Consider the following 17,589-nt stretch of genomic DNA (forward strand, 5'->3'; position numbering starts at 1 on the left):
TACATTAATTTATTTTTCCCAATACAATGTAAAATGCGTCTCATTCAATATTAAATGCATCTCATTAAATAAAAAATGCATCTCATCATATAAAAAAAACATGATTATCCAAAAAAATGATGACCAAATAGGAAATTGTCATATTATACAAATATTCTTTTAAAAGATTTTGTCAAGAAAAGATACGAATTAGAATATTTAGAATAAAATTTTAGTTAAATGTGTATATATAGAATATATAAGAAAACCAATAATAACAAATCATATTATATAAATATTCTCTAAAGCGTTTTTGGCAAGAGAAGATGGAGGATGGTCTTGGAGGGAAAATGACAGCACCAATAAATGACACGTGTCATTCTTGGTGTCTGTTTTAGTATTATGTTATTGATTAAGAAAAATCATTTCAATCTACCAAATTTTAAGATACAAAAGTCACTTAGTGATACCAAGCCTCACAAAATACTACAACATAATGTTAATTTCCTATTAAATTACTCTCTAATATTGCATTATACGAAGTATATCAATACAGAGTACTAAAATGATAAAATAAAGAAAAATCATTCGATAACCATCACTGTATTCAGTGGATTGTTGCTTCAATATTCTATTTTTCACTCTTCAACTTAAGTTCAATGATTTGTTTTACCAGATCAGATTTCTATTTCACCTTCTAATACTTCCTTCTCAAATACCAAACCATTCATCACCTCAATTGTACATGTCAACTATTCTTCCGTATCCATTCATTTAAAAAATTTGCATTTATCAACATAATAATAAAATTTCTTTCTCAATTACCCACAACAAATTAAATTCAATTGCATTAATTTTGGGGTATGAGATTTGCGTACCAAAAGTTGTCTTCTACTCCCAATAGACTTTTTCCACAACAAGAGCTAGAGCTCATAATTACTCGATTTAGACAACTATTTCATAGTTAGATTTGGGGAGATAATGCAAATTGATTTTTAGACTTGTGAAGGAATTACCATAATGGTGGAGGTTGAGAATGAAAGGAATAAAAAGGTAGAAACTAAATGGAGTTTAGAGGAGTGTAATAAGTCACTCACGTGAAGATTAAAAAAAAAAACTTATAAAATATAAAAAAAAAATTCCAGTTTTCCGGTGTAATTTCAGTTTTCCGTTTTCATTTATGTTGTTATGTGCACCCAAGAGCATAATATACAATCTAGAACGCACCCTTAAAAGATTATGATGTTACACGCACCTTTGTAATAGTTAGTGTTGTTGCGGCTAATTTTTCCTTAAAAATTCATCACTTAAATATTTTATAAATATTGATAACTTATGCTAAGATTGCTAACTAAAGCAAGTGTGTTGGGCAAATGGGCAATATCAAAGTGTTGGGTGAATTCATTTATTAAAATGAAAAAAAAAAAAAAAAAAAAGGTGGGCGGGTGGGCCGGACGATGTGTAGGCCGAATTTTGGGCTTTTGTTCATTCTTCCGATCTAGAGACTGAAAAAAAGGCGCCCAAGCACTTGTTATAATTTCAACCAAGCCCAATAATTTCAAGTAAGCCCAAAAACACTTGTAACAAGGTTTGGCAAAGGTGGTCTTTTCACTCTTGCTTGTTTGGACACTATAGCTAAATGTTTAAGAAGAGTTTCTACAAATTCTAAATCCAGTTACTAACTTACTACTGTCAGTCTAAAAACTCAAGAATGGAATTCGAATTTGTAACCTATTGTGCTCACGACGATTTGAATAAATTATTTGATTTTCAACTTGTTTGATTGATTAAAGTAATTCAAATTTAAGTAGGCTACTATACATTCGGCTAAATAACATTACAAAGAGTTGGAATAAGGGAATAGGAAATTTTCTTCTTTTGGCTTACTTATAGGGGAGATTAAAGTTTGAATTTGGATAGACCATTATCAGATTTCATTGAAAGGAGGTTCGCAAAGTTTCTTCATTGATATTCTTCCCCTAAAAGATATTTTGTAGATAACTTTCTCATTTTGGCAGAATTCTATGTTCGCCATAGATATCAAGATATGTGATAACTCATGGAATAGAATTTATACTTGTAGTTCTAGATGCTAAAGCTAATTTGACTAGAAAGCTAGGCAGGTATGTCTTGATAACTAGTTGTTCCATTGGTTTACCGGTTGTCTTAGGGCTTGTTTGGTTCACCTTATTTTTGCTTATCTGAATTTATCTGATCTGGTCTGGTCTGATCTGATCTAAATGTCAGATTTGACCAAACTTTGACCTTAAATATACGATAATCTATAATTCTATATGGAAAAAATATATCAAGTGGAGTCTTGTTAGATTCGTAATAATATGTATTTTATTAATATGTGATTTTTATAATTTTTTTCATTACGAAATTAAAGATATTTAGCGATAAATAATTGCACATAAAACGATGATCTGATGTGAACTTATTTTTTTTAAATAAGTAAAAATAAGGTGATTTAAACAAAGCCTTAGTTTGTTGTTTGAATAATTTTCAATAAATATATTTGAACCCGTCAAAAAAAATATATATATATATTTGAAATTTCATAACTGTAATAAGTAAGTGGTGCAAACATTATATTTAATAATTTGTCTTTATACATATAAACAAATTTTATTAATAGGATTCAACGTGATTATGTTTTTCTTACATAATCGACAAATTCTTTAAATGATTAATATTACAGTTTTAGTATATTCGAATTCAAAAATAAGAACAACTTATAAAAACGTAGGGGAACGCAATTTGCTAGTTGTTTTCTCATTGCTGTTAAATCTTACCAAAAAAAAAAAAGTGAAATGAATAGAGTATCCACAACGTAGAAGTATAGCAACGTTGTAAATAGATTAATTCCTTAACTATAATAATAATAATTATGCTCTAAATTCTCATAACATCATAAATAATTGACTATTGCACGTCATTAAGAATATTTTTACTCCTAGATATATGACATATCAAAACAAATCATGAATTGACTCAGCTCGAAAAAAAGTTTATGTTACACATTATTCTACACCCAACAAAAAGGAATTTTCATGTTACATCTATACAACACATAGGAATTGCCAACTCTTGAAATGTAAACCATGCATTTTTATTTGCCCTTAAATTCAAGATTCATTCTTCATCAAGTGCCATACAATGAAGCAAAATATGCTTATGATAAAAAATTAAAAGTGAGTTTTCTTTTCATTAAGATATCTTTTTTACTTTTTATTATTATATGCTTTGGCATGAATTGAAAAGAAAATTAAAGTATGTATCCCCCCAATAATAATACTTGTATTATGAAAGTTGAAGAAAAATAAATAAATAAATAAATAAGGATTTTTAACTAGAGATTCTTATCAACTAACTATGGCCTACGGTTGGTCTCTTCTTGACGGACTTGTAAGCACTTTGGTATTCCCCAGAAAGGAATAATACGCGCTCCACCAATTTTGGGATAGTCCAAATTTTTTGGGTCCCCTATTTCTTTACCCTACACACCCAGTGAACAGGGTGTGCTCCTTTTCCTTAATTTTTTTAAAATTATTATTTTTATTTTTATTTTACATTTTTTTTATTTATTATTTAATTAGGATTTGCCACCAAATTTTATAATTTGATTTTTGTGAATGTAATTGGTTTTGGGACCTTAGCACATATATCTGACTTTTTTAAAAGACAAGTTTAATATAATATTAAAAAGATTTTTCAACGTACCACGTAACGTAAATAGTTAAGTAGTGAATGGATGACATTTAAAGAGATAGTATGATTATTGTAAAAATTTGAATTTCGCCATTTTCCATCAACATGTGTTCATATTTAAATGATTCTCATTCTTCCCCTTCCCCCTTTATCTCCTTCCTCGGTCACCGGTGATCTAATAGAAGGATTTCGAATTTCTTCACTAAAACATTTTTTGAATTTCATTTATATATATTTTTTTTAAAAAAATTAAAAGTTTTCTCATAATGACAACCACTTTGTATTTGTATAAAATCAAAGAATATCTCAAATTCTACAAGTACATAAAGATTAGTGTTGTCATGGATTCTCTATAATTATAATTCAAGGACATTTAAATAGATTATAATATTATATTGATTGTCCCAAGAGAAATTATAGTGATACAATTCAGTGTGGGTAGATGGTACTTTGTAATGTTGTAAGCAATAATGTAAAATTTTTACTGTATATATAATCCAGAGGTATATTTATAAAAACAAAAGGTTTTTTCTGGTAGTCCAATGTAACACAATATTTATACCATGGAAACATGTAAGAAGGATCTAAAAATTTTAACTTTTATTTTTTATACTATATAACCATCTATTTACTTAATTAACTACTTAAAATGGTCCCATTGACATATATGTATTAGTTATGTTAAACCAAGTTAAGCTTGGTCAAGATAGTAGGTTCACCTTCCAACCTTAAGGTTAATGGTCCATTTCCCTACTAAAGGCGCATTGAGGGTGGGATCCGTTATTCTCCCCTCACTCTCAAGTATCTAACCCATAAATCGATAAAAAAAAATTAAATAAAAAAAAATGTGATGATTGAGGCCTGATTAAATAAAATTTTATAATTTTTCTTACCTTAAAACAAAAAAATTCATGTTGAAATCAACGATAGTAAATTAAGTGGTATCATAAAGTTAGTTTTATTTAAGTATTTCATATTTTTAAATAATAAAAATTATAAACTCCAATGACGAACAAGCTCTCATAGTTATTGAAATAAGATCGGACTATCAGAGTCCATCCCACTCTCAATTCTAATATTGCATGCACTACGAAAGGTCGAAAGCTTAAACTTTCTATGATAAAAAAAATTAGGCAAGAAGGCAAAACAAATAGTAAAATGATAAGGAATAACTGCTCATAAGGTTGGAAAATACATGCATGAAACATGCATACTCACCTTGACTGATTAATGTTGAATCATCACATCAAAATTGGGGATCAAATGCTCTTAAAAGATAATTATATACTTTTTGACATTATATTACATTTCAAACTATAGTATAGTGTATTATTTGAATATAAATATGATGATGGTATGGGGTGATGACAGGTGGAAGTTTGCATTATGGTTTCAATCACAATGACCGCCCATAAAATCTTGGTTTGCACCAACAAAATTTAAAGCAAACATGTAGGAAGACAAATGGGGCAGGCGATAGAATGGAAAAGAGGTTAAGATAAGGCTCTTGTGAATAGGGTTTCTCCAACTTTCTCCATCTTCCCATGCTTTATCTTTCTAAGTGCAACTTGCAACGAATTCTTGTGATGTCTAATTTTCCTTTATTTTTCGTTCTGCCTTTTCACATCTTCCAGCTTTAATTTTTCGTTAAAAAAAAAAAAAAAAAAGGTTTTTTTTTTTTTTATCAGATTAGACAAGACAAACAGATGCCAATTAATTTAACCGATGACTCTTGATAGCTTCTTTAGTCTAGATTCAAATGCAATTTTTCAAGACAAAGTGCGTGGGGCCCTCATATTAGACTCCTTATCGCAGAGGATACCCAACTTGAATGATAGGTAGTTTGCGAGAAGGGGAAACGCATATGAATTAGGGATCATATATTTGTACCACTAAACGTACTAATAATCTTATTTAATTAACTAAATGTGGGGCTTAGTACGTGTATGGTTTAGATCTAGATATACCATTGTAGATTGTTAAATAACTTGTTAAAAATTTGAACTCCAATCACACAATTCATACATAACTTTGTTTAATTTGATTGAGCAAGAAGTCATATGATGACAATGTCACACAAAATTACCCAAACATGTCAGATTTACCTAAAAAGGTATAAAAGATTGCTCCTTGCAACAAGAATTCGTCTTAATTAGAGCCTAATCTATTACTTAAATGAGCTGAACTGAATTGAACTGAACTGATTGGAGCTGAACTGAACTGAACTGAACTGAACCTGAAGAGAACAGACCCATAGTTTCACAAAATGCTATTCTAGCGACGTATCAACAAGAGCTAGAACAAAATGTCTTACAATAATAAAATGTCATTTTTCAAAGATATAGAGCTAAAACTCCAAAATAATCCAAATATGCTTCATATCAAATTGAAATTGAAATTAATCTATTATATTGATTTGATATAAATTTGCATTGGGTCCAAGAAAATAAAAAGAAGGAGAATAATATATCATTAAAATCTTCAAAAGAAAATGGTGACCATAGAGATGAAGTATTTGGATCCTATAGCTAAGCTATACTACAAGTAGTGAAGCAAGCTAAATTTTGGGTTTAAAATAGTGCCTATCTATGCATTCAGGTTTATTTAATGGGGACAATTTTTTACAAGCCGCTATCAAAGATTAAGACGTATCCTAGCCTATTTGGCCTTTTTCCTTTTCATTTTCTACTAATATTGCCAATTCATAAAAAGCTTGCATAAAACACCAATATATACCCCCTATTTCAAAAGCATAAATTATTAGACCTTAGACTACCTTGGTTGCTTAATTATACATATAAAAGATTGAGACATAATGTCACATTACATTATGTTTGTCTGTAGTTCTTTCATTTTACACTTATAATATAAAATTGTACACAAAATTATATCATATTTAATTTATAGACTACTGTATATGTTTAAACCTCGTATAAGAGAAACTTGAATACATATTTAATTAAATTGAAGGAAGTGAACATTTATAATTAGCTAGAGATAGCACATGCGGTAATTAATTTCACTCTAATTGCATATTGACACATATATATACATCTAGTAGCATATATTCAAAGCTTATCCATATGTTTTATTTGGATTGTCATTTTCTCAAATTTGTGTAGAATAATCTCTTTCCATTGTATTATGTCATAGCAATGCCCGTTTATGTAAGCGAGTGCGTATTTATGTAATTTACATTTGGATTGTCATGATTTTATCATATACGTGTCGTTACAATGCCTGAATGCATCTGTTTTTATAATCTAGATTCTCACTACCTTGCCGACCTGATTACCCTATGTAAATTAAACTCGACAACTTGTTGATTATAATCATAAATTGTGCATTGTATGAAGACACAAACATATTAAACTTTACCTATATTCATGTGGAAAAACTTGAAATTCTATGATTTTGTAAGATATTGTAGGATTCTCTTTGTTATCTTTCCTGATATTCAGCATAGCATAGGTTCACTATTCCAATTCACGTTAGCAAAAAAATTGAAAAGAAAATATCACAAATTACATTTTACCAAAATAACATTGATATTATTATATTAACTATTTGCAAATATGTATTATATACCAAATTTTAAACTAATTGACAGATATTTTGTCAAAAAAAAAAAAAAAAAAAAAAAAAAAAAAAAAAAAAAAAAAACTAATTGACAGATAGAGCCTTTCATTTTGGGAAATATGAATCACTTGCATATTCTCCCAATATGACAACAAATAAATAATTTCCTTTAAAGGGAATATTATAAGGTATATATCTCATCTTTCTTTTTTTTAATTAGTGCATTCACATTTTTATACTTTTTTTTATATGTTATATGATCATTTAAAGTACAATAACCCTTCACCCCTATAAATAGGTTTTCTGTACTTCAACTCTCTTCCAACAATCCACAAACAACCAAACCTCAAAGGGAGAAATTGAAGCTAAGTACATCTACACCAACCTTCAAGGTTTTTACTTAATTTATCGCGGTGTTTCGGAATATGTTTAAGAGGAGGCAGTGGTGAATGGAAGCTGACAGAAGATAGAGAGCACTGAGGATGATTTGCAGATTAAACTTGCTGCATCTCAACTCCTTTGTGCTCTCTATCTTCTGTCACCACCCTTTAGCCCCTCTATCCTTAAATTAATTTTATTATCTTTATATTAATTATATTTTCCTTTTTTTGGTGAATTAAAATTCGTTGTTAGGTTTTCATTTTTTGGTTCATGTAGCCGACTCTATCATTGGGATTAAGGTTTTGATATTGTTGTTGCAATTGTATATGAGCATGTAGCTAGTATTGGCGAATGCGAGGCGCTGACAGAAGATAGAGAGCACAGATGGATGAAATGTTTGAAATTTGCATTTCATTACCTTTGTGCTCTCTATCTTCTGTCATCATCTTCCTCCCTTCTACAAATACTAATGTTTTTTAATTAGTATGTTTAGTAATTAATTAGGGATTTTTTTTTTATTTGCATTTGTTATGCTTAATAATTCATGTCCTAGTTAATTTACATTTACATGTTTATTTATGCAAATTAAATTTCAGATGGTAAGTCTATTTCTTTTGGATTAAGAGGCTTAAATTGAATTCTCAATTTGACTAATCATTGTCTTCATATATTCAGTTTATATTTGATTAAGGAATATTTAATAGAGAATTGAAAAAAAGCGCAAGAAGTTGGAATGGATGTTGAAGACCTCAGATTAAGAGGGTAAGTCTCATGAAATAAGAAATCATATTTCTTCGTGATTTGTAAAGGAAATGATATGTCTTGATCGAGTTCCATACTTAATTTATGCTTATCCACTACCAAATTTTCTCTTCCATGTTTTTAGTTATTTCTATTACTTAATTAATTAAACTAATTAGTGTGACGTAATTGGTTCCTGATGAAATAATAATGATAGTCTGATTCAGTAATAAAGTTTCAAAAACCTAATTTAGTCCATATACTATGCATGCATGATGTATGTAATCTTGGAATCTGTCTGCCAATTTCTGATTTATCGTGACTTTCTTTTATATGATATTTTAGCATTGAGTGTTTCTTTTAAGTCTAGTAATTGGTTCAAGCTTAGAAAAAAAAAATCGATGACAATGTTTTAACCCGTCATATTGCTAAGGTTGTTCCGTTTAATGTTATATAATTAGGCGATAGATCTCCCCATAAATATTCAGTATTTATGATGATTAACGAACTAATAAGCTAGCTCATCTTTAGTAAGTTCACTAATTGTATTTAGTATTTGTACTTATCCTATGTACTTTCTTGCATTAAACATTGATTAAATTGTTTTTAAATTGGTATAAATATAATATATATTATCCATGATCCATTCTTTATTGTGTTTGTAAATCAGGAACCAAATTGTCTATAAATCTCGAGCAGGAGATGATCAATAAGACGAACAACATTTAATTGAAGCACGAGCTACTTCTTTATTACTGTATTTTTAATTATTTAGTCAACACTTTGCTAACAGAAAATTAGAGAAATTTTTAAATTTTTAAGGTAGTTTATATAATAAAGGGCGGTGATTGTCAGTTTAAGACATGTAATTATGTGTTTTAATTATTAAATTATTCCAGCAAATAGTTACTTTGTACTTTATATAAAGTTTTAATTATACGATTGTGTACTTAATTGCTTATATTCTTTTAAATTGATAGAAGACTTTTTAATAGAATACAAGTTTTCACATGGAAATGGCAGACCATGATGTAATTTGTCCGCTAATCATGTGATAATGAGACCTTACTATATTAAGTTACCTTAGTCAGTTTCCATATGTGGTAAAAAATGTACACTTTCCACAATTGGAAAAGACTATGTTACAGTACTTAAAAGGTACATGTATAATTACAAAGTTTTAAGTACGTACAATAATTGATCACTAACAAAGTAGAATATCTAATTTATATATATATATATATATATATATATATATATATATATATATATATATATATATATATATATATAGGATTATAGGAAGGGAAAAGACCCTTATCATATCTCAACTCTTATGGTATTAAGGAATCCTCACCCTGCCCACCCCCCCCCCCCCACCCCAAAATAAAAGGCTACAATCGACTATTATATACTAGGAAAATAATGTTTTCATTTTTTCAATTATAAATTATGGAGTAGCATTTTGTAACCTTTTGTAATAACCCACGTACATTTTGCAACATTCATTTTCTGTGCACACATGTAACATGATAAAACAAAGTTCAAATTGTTGCATTTTAAAAAATACGTACAAACAAAATGTATAGAAAGCACAATTTTATGGAAGTATTATACACCGTAGTACTAAAATTATCATTAAAGAATAAATATTTATACTACTTCATCATTCTCTAAAAATTCTTCATGTTTGAACAATGATTGTCTTACAAATAAAATATTTCGTAAAATTTTATCAACATCTGTACTAATTATATTTTTCTATAAAAAATGAAATATGTATGACCCCTAGAAGAAATTAAAACCCTAATGCTCGGTTGATTAACCTAGTATAAACATATTTAATAGCATGCCATTTTTTATGTTTAGAAAGAATAAAGAGTAGGTATTAGGGGTACAAGTACTAACTAAGAAAAACCGAGTCGGAGCCCTCGCCCGCTTGTCCAGTAACCCTTACAAAAATGGGCCCAAATTTAAAGTTGAGTCCATTCACATTTGATAAAATTAAGTTTGATTTATGATTTTAAAATGCCTTATCTTAAATCCTGGCCCGCAATTGCAAAGCCCAATTTCTCACTTGGGCCCATCCACTTCTGTTGGATAGGCCCACAACCGTCCATGCTCAGAACTACATAAATGTACCTTTTTTTGTTCATGACAAAAAAAGAAAAAAAAAAAAAAAATCATTGATGCCTATTAGAAGGAAAAAAAAGGGTTGGCCTGGTGTAGTCGTGTATGTGTATGAGTGTAAATAGCCGCATAGCTCCTATATGTTTAGGATGCATATACGAGGGTTAATTGGTAAATTCACTTAGTTTTTGAGATTTTTTATTGCTACAGTGGTATTTTTAATGTACCATTATAATTACAGTGAAAACAGTGAAATTTAATGTACTACTAGAGTATAAGCTATTTTAGTAGTACTATTTATAGCTATTTTAGATAACAGTGGTACAAATATTGTACCACTAAGAAGGAAAAAAAAAAATTCACCATTCTTTTGTCGTATAACTACTATTTACTTGACATGTAAATAACAGCTATGCGCCAATACTTAACCGTAGGTGTAACGAAGTGTAAAAGTCCAACCCCACAATTATAAAAATAAATATTATAATATTATTCATTGCAACAATTCAAACAAGATATTATATACTTCGTATATAAAATGGTTTATCAACAAAATAAAAATTTAAAATATCAAGTGGATAATTAAAATATGAAAAAATATCTTTTATCATAGGGTGGATTGATTACTTCAAATAAGTTGAATCGTGTATAAATAATAGAATAAGTCTTGTATACATCGGGTGTACATTAATTTTATTGTCAAAAAATAAGTTTGAGCGTAACTTTAACTATTTTTATAATAACTTTAACTAATTAAAGGGTAACTTTTGATTTGTCGTTGATTTTAATTTTAATGTGTAATTTCTTATAGATATACATGATTACATACTATAAAAATTAATATTAATCTAATACATTATAAGTTTTTTATAAGATAAAATTTATTAATTGAAAATTAATAATTTTTGCAATATAAAGGCTAATTACTTTAAAGTACTTTTAACATAAATTTAACCCGTTTTATTTACTACAAATTAACATACGCCCTTCTTTTTTTTCAGGATTTGTATAAATATTATACTCAACTCAGCCACCACCCCCCCCCCCCCCCCCCAAAAAAAAGAAAGGAAAAGTTGCGTTTTCAAACAATAAGTGTTAAAGAAAAGGGTACAATTTTAGGTTTTGGTTCAGTATTGCGGTATCCATGACTAAGGGTCTATTCAATTCACTTCAACTTAATTTCAGTTCAGTTTAGTTCAGCTCCAATCAGTTCAGTTCAATTCAGTTCAATTCAGCTCCTAATTTCCTTCTCTCATAAAATATTCATTTTAGCTCACTTCAGTTCCAATCAGTTCAGTTCAGTTCAGCTCCAATCAGTTCAGTTCAGTAAATGTGAACATACCCTAATTGGAGCTTATTGTACATTTGTACTCGCTCTCAAGATATGTCAAAAATTTGAAGACGTTAGAATGTGAAGTGTCACACGATGAGACACGGAAACACTGAAATTAATTATTTATTACTCCAAACTTAGGGTTTATTTCAAAAGAGAAGAAGAGAAAAGAAAAGAAGAAGAAGAAAAAAAAAAAAAAAACCTTAGAGCTTAGAACTTTGTGTTGATCCATCCAACCTATAAAGAAGTTTCATGAATTGGAATCACTCACAGCCGACTTCTTCCTTCACTTTCTTGGTTTGGACCAACAAAGATCATATAAAGCATGCAATGATAAAGGAATAATGGAAAATTCAAGATGATGCTGGTATTTAATTTTCATGTATGGATAGGAAGTAAGAGAATCATATCTTGAATAATTACACCACAATCCTAGTTGGGAATAATTGTTGAAGATATATGGGGTTTGGGGTTATGACAGGTGGAAATTTAATTAATTACTTTCATTTGTTCTTCTTCAATCATTTTTTTTTTTGAAAGGTGTTCTTCAATCATGACCAACTATATGTTCTAAAACATAGGTATTTTTTTTTTAAGGATGCCCACCCGACCGATTTACCTATCTACATTCGGATTCGACCTGTGTCGCACTACACCTGTACTGTTTTATGGTGGTCTTCCAACAAGAGTTTTGACAAACGATGAGGCTTGAATATGAGACCTCTCTTAAACGACATCAAGTTGCTTGTCATTTGAATCAACTCTTGTTACTTACAGTATAATGGTATAGAATTGATGTGATTGTAACTACATGAGTAATCCAAGTACCTAGTATAAATTATAAAAAATCTTAATAATACTCCGATCCATATTTCTTAATATAGTGATTATTAGTTTTTGCATTCGTATAAAAAAAAATTCTTTTGAACTATAAAATTTAATGTTTGAAAACTTATATAAATTTTAAATTAGGAATAAAATTGGTGTGCAAGGCAAATAGTTCCACTAATATATTTTCCACCACTATTATCTTAATTATCTACACCATATATAACTTCTTTAGTCTCTTGTCAAAAAAAAACTTCTTTAGTCTATTTTGCTGATTCATATTATTGCCGAAATCTACGAATTTAAGATTGTTAACGACGTAATATACATGTGTATGTGAGTCATTCTACATTGAAAAATGAGATAAAATGACCATGGTATAAAATTGGGGATATATTCCTCCGATTCTTGATACATTGCCAATTACGTAGTAATTTTGAGATGATAAGCCTAATTTGGGCTCTTAGCTCTTAAGTGGTCTAAAGATTCTTTAATTTATTCAATTTAGAATTTAGCACATCAAATTTCACGTTAAATTGACTTCTAAACAAACAGACAAACAGTTTAAAAAAAGAGAGGCTAAATAATAACATAATCTTTTAATAGAAGATAAAGAATATCTTTTTCCATATCTTCTAATTCACCAACAAATTAAAAAGTATCACTAGATGGGCAGGTGATAGAATAGAAAAGGAAGATAGGGTTTCTTCACCTTTCTCTGATTTTTTCTACGCTTTATATCTCAACAAATTTGTGACGTCTTGGACACTATATTTATCTAAAGCGTTCAATTGAGCAATATTAAGTTACGATTTAAAACTCTAGCTCCAAACAGAAGTTACAAATTAAAACTCTAGCTCTAAACAAAAGTTATCAAAAAAAAAAAAAAAAAACCTTGGGAATTGAAGAAAAGGGTTAACATACATGAGAATGGGGCGGGTGAACTTCTAAGGAAAATTTATAAACAACCATTGATCATTCTACATACAATTAATTAAATACAGAAAGATTGTTTCATGCAGTTATATATTCAATTTTATACTCGTATTAATTACAAGCATGCAACCTCGATGAAATGATTTTTCCTTTCAAATTGATTGATAATTATAAATTGCATGAAATATGGTCGAATAATTTACCTATTTTTTCCTATGTGTAACTTCAATTATATATAAATCCCATTTAAATTAATACGTACATGTTTATATGTTACTACACTAAACATACTTCTATTAAGGGACATAATAACAAGACTTAATTCGGTCTCAAATCTGCAATACTTGAGTTCACAAGCCATCAAATTTCGATCTTTATTATAGTACAGTAAAATATTCTAATTGTGAGTAAAATTATATTGTTGGCTTACTTGACAATTTGCAATAATATATAAACACCTACTTCTATCATTTATTCATTGCAAGTGCAGGGTTGATGGGGACAAGGTTTCGGAGCAAATTGACCAACCAGTTACCATCAATGATCGAGACATATGTGCATGCTTTTACCTAATTTAACCAATAGATTTAGGCTTTTATGAAATACCAATTTATTTTCCAATTGCAATTGTAGAAATTTGATATAGACCTTAGATTGATGTTAGTTGATTTTATTTCGTTCTTACATACAGCGGTATTGAAATTACACAAAGAGTGATAATTTATAAGCACTAAACAAAAAGGTCATTGTATATGAAATTTAATACGTATGTAGTAAAAGTATTGTATCCCTCTTATAGCTTACTAAGAATTTGGGAGGCTGAGAGGCATTGAATTTTCCAAAGCTATAATATTGTAATAGTTAACGTTGTCCTTAAGATATTCAATTTTAATTGGCTGAAAGCTTTTATTTGTTTTATTTACATGCACAACATAACAGCAAACATGACATGACAATGTTACTCTTTAGAGTTTGTCTTACCATCAATAAATAATACATCGTTATATTAGAAATTCCCCTCGTGAGGAGGCCTAGGGCTTCCTAATGTTTATTTCTTCTCACCATCTTAAAATAAATAAATAAATAATACAGCGTAGCTTGCATTATTGGAAATTCAAATCCTTAATAACAATGAATATATATATACAAGCATAGGATTGAAATTCAAACGAAAATAATTTTTATTTGTAAGTCAACACGTGTTCGATGATCGTCAAGTATCAAAATAAATTTACAAAGACGATTGGATCCCGTCACCAAATAAACATGTTACGGAGTATTAGTTAATTTGTTTCGTCATTTCCTAATATAATTAATAACCTATTTGGCTATTCATAATTTCATATATACAAAGAGAGGATAAACCGTATAGTTAAGCCATCTATGAAGCTATCTGATTACCTAGAATTAAACTTTGTAGTAATAGGTCGGTATATCAATCAAACCATATAATTAATGGATAATGAACCGACTAAAACAAGACTTAGATCCATATATGATGTATGAATCAGATATAACTTATTGAAATTTTGTACTTGTGTTACATTTGATAATTTTTTAATAATAATAATAATAATAATAATAATAATAATAATAATAATAATAATAACAGATTAATGTCCAAAGACCAAAATATACAAGTGAACTGACTATTTATACAGACCATAATAATAACGTACATAACTATACCAGAAGTAGAATTTTGTAACAAAAACTTGCATATTTTGTGACATTTATATTTCATAAAATCATGTGCATTATTCTCTAAAATAAGTACTGTTACAGAACATTTTCATGCATAATTTGGCTACAAAAGGGAATATTATAAAGATTATATATCACCGCCTTATTTTTGTGTATTTAATATATTAATAATAATAGAAATACATCTATCACATTGATCACCAAAAATAATCTTACGTATACACAAATATTTCTCCCCTATAAATAGGGTTGTGTATTGCTATGCATGCTAGTATGCTACTCACTTCCTCCAAATAAATAAGAAATCCCTCCCTACATATCCGGCCTTAAGCCATCAATTCTCAAAATCTATTGATCACCCTCTCTAGCTCTAGAATTTTGATAGATAACATGTTAATCGGAACATAATTCAAATCCGGTAGGTTAATCAAAGTCGTACGTGTTTCTTCTAGCTTAGTGTTCGTAGTATCTCTTCTGTGTAGAAGGTGAGCGAGGAGGCGGCAGTGGTGAATGGAAGCTGACAGAAGATAGAGAGCACTAAGGATGATATACAGATTACCTTTGCTGCATCTCAACTCCTTTGTGCTCTCTATCTTCTGTCATCACCTTCAGCCCCTCTCTCTTTTTCTATTTCTTTTGTATATAAACTTGTTTTTTGTTTTTTTCTTTCTTTTTTAGTTTTTTAATTTTGATATTTTCTTAGTTTAATGATGCAAAGTTGTTGACAGAAGATAGGGAGCACAGATGGGTGAAATGCCCATGAAGTTGCACCTCACTCCCTTTGTGCTCCCCATCTTCTGTCATCACCGTACCTTTCCTCAAACTTGGGCTACTTCTTGTCGGACATCTTAAAATAGTATCAATTTTAATGAATTAGGTGTATACATGGAGTTGAGGTAGCTAGCGTGCATGGACATACATAGATAATCGACATAACATTTAATTTGATTGATTGGCAACATATTATTATTGTTATTTGCTCTATGTATATTCCTATTTATTGCATGCATATCTCTATATACTGATTTTTGTGGCTGAAATATATGGTATTGGTCATAGCTAGATAGGGATCAGTTTTTTTTTTTTCCTCTAGATGTAACTAAAAACAAAATTTACATCAAAATTTAATAAAATGGAGTGCTTCGTATTAATTAGCTTAGTACGTTGATAATATTAGCACAATCAAATCATTAGCAAAGAAGTGATGATAGATTATGGCACGACTAAACCTAGAAGATTTCATATATAAAAGCAAGAATAGATTATTTTTTTGGTAATAATTGGTCAAATTTTGATGAAAAAGAAGGAAGTGTTACATATGGGCTAGGACTAGATGAGAACATCTCAAGAACATCTCAACCTCTAGTACATACAATGAGTCTTTAACGATTCTAGTAAAAATTTAATTTGTAGATACTAAAATTGTGGTTAGTTGACAACCATTTAATACCAAAATACAACCATTTAACGATTCTAGTAATAATTAATGACTTGCAATACTACAAACTGCCAAGTTCTTGCACATCTAGTTTTCTATGCTCTTTTCATGTGGAGATGTGCCAACATCAATTGATGGTGTGCCAAAAGCAGTTTTCGTATCTTTGGACCGAACTACCCTATCTCATCCCCATACAAATTAAAAATAGTATAGTCCCTTGGCGAGAGCAGGGCACGAGAGGTCATTCTATTGTCTAAAACGAGCCGCTACGTTACTCTATATTCTTTTAATTTATTCCTATTTGTGAAATGCATTGTACTCTCATAGTCCATGAGAAAGACTTACAATTGGCCGGTGATTGTCTGCTCTTATAGATCAGTAAGACTTAAGTCAGTCGAAGTTTCATGGTATCATAAAAGAGTACGACTTGTTTTCAGTCATTTCACATGCAATTTGGCAGAAATTGAAGTTGATATTATTTGTCCTCTGATCATGTGAAGAGTACTGAAGATGAGAGCTTTCCTTATTAGTCAACCTACCCACTTTCCATATGTAGCAAATATCATGTTGTACACACTTTCCATATATGGACAATTCTTTTAGTGCTAAAACAAAGTTTTGCAGTACATATTGTAACCTATAAGGCTCTAAGTACATACGTGTATTGGTGTATATGTCCTATATGACTAAAATATTTTTCTAATATACTCGTAATATGTTCTACTTGTTTAAATTATTAAAGTTCTCAACGCACATTAAACTATTAGTCATTACTTATTAATATTCGTGAAACTTCCTCCATGGCTCCATACCTATTAGTCTCTCA

The 17,589-nt window shown here is 29.4% G+C and overlaps 1 long non-coding RNA gene across 1 annotated transcript; it reads left to right on the plus strand.

The window, feature by feature from the left end:
- Positions 1 to 7,359: 7,359 nt before the first annotated feature.
- LOC145592824 (uncharacterized) lies at positions 7,360 to 9,348 on the plus strand. The gene is made up of 4 exons (XR_014102494.1): positions 7,360 to 7,460; positions 7,571 to 7,664; positions 8,329 to 8,415; positions 9,065 to 9,348. It is a non-coding gene; the product is annotated as an uncharacterized LOC145592824 (long non-coding RNA).
- The last annotated feature ends 8,241 nt before the right edge of the window (positions 9,349 to 17,589 follow it).

The sequence above is a fragment of the Chenopodium album genome, chromosome 18, assembly GCF_948465745.1.
Source record: "Chenopodium album chromosome 18, dcCheAlbu1.1, whole genome shotgun sequence".
Taxonomy (NCBI): Eukaryota; Viridiplantae; Streptophyta; class Magnoliopsida; order Caryophyllales; family Amaranthaceae; genus Chenopodium; species Chenopodium album.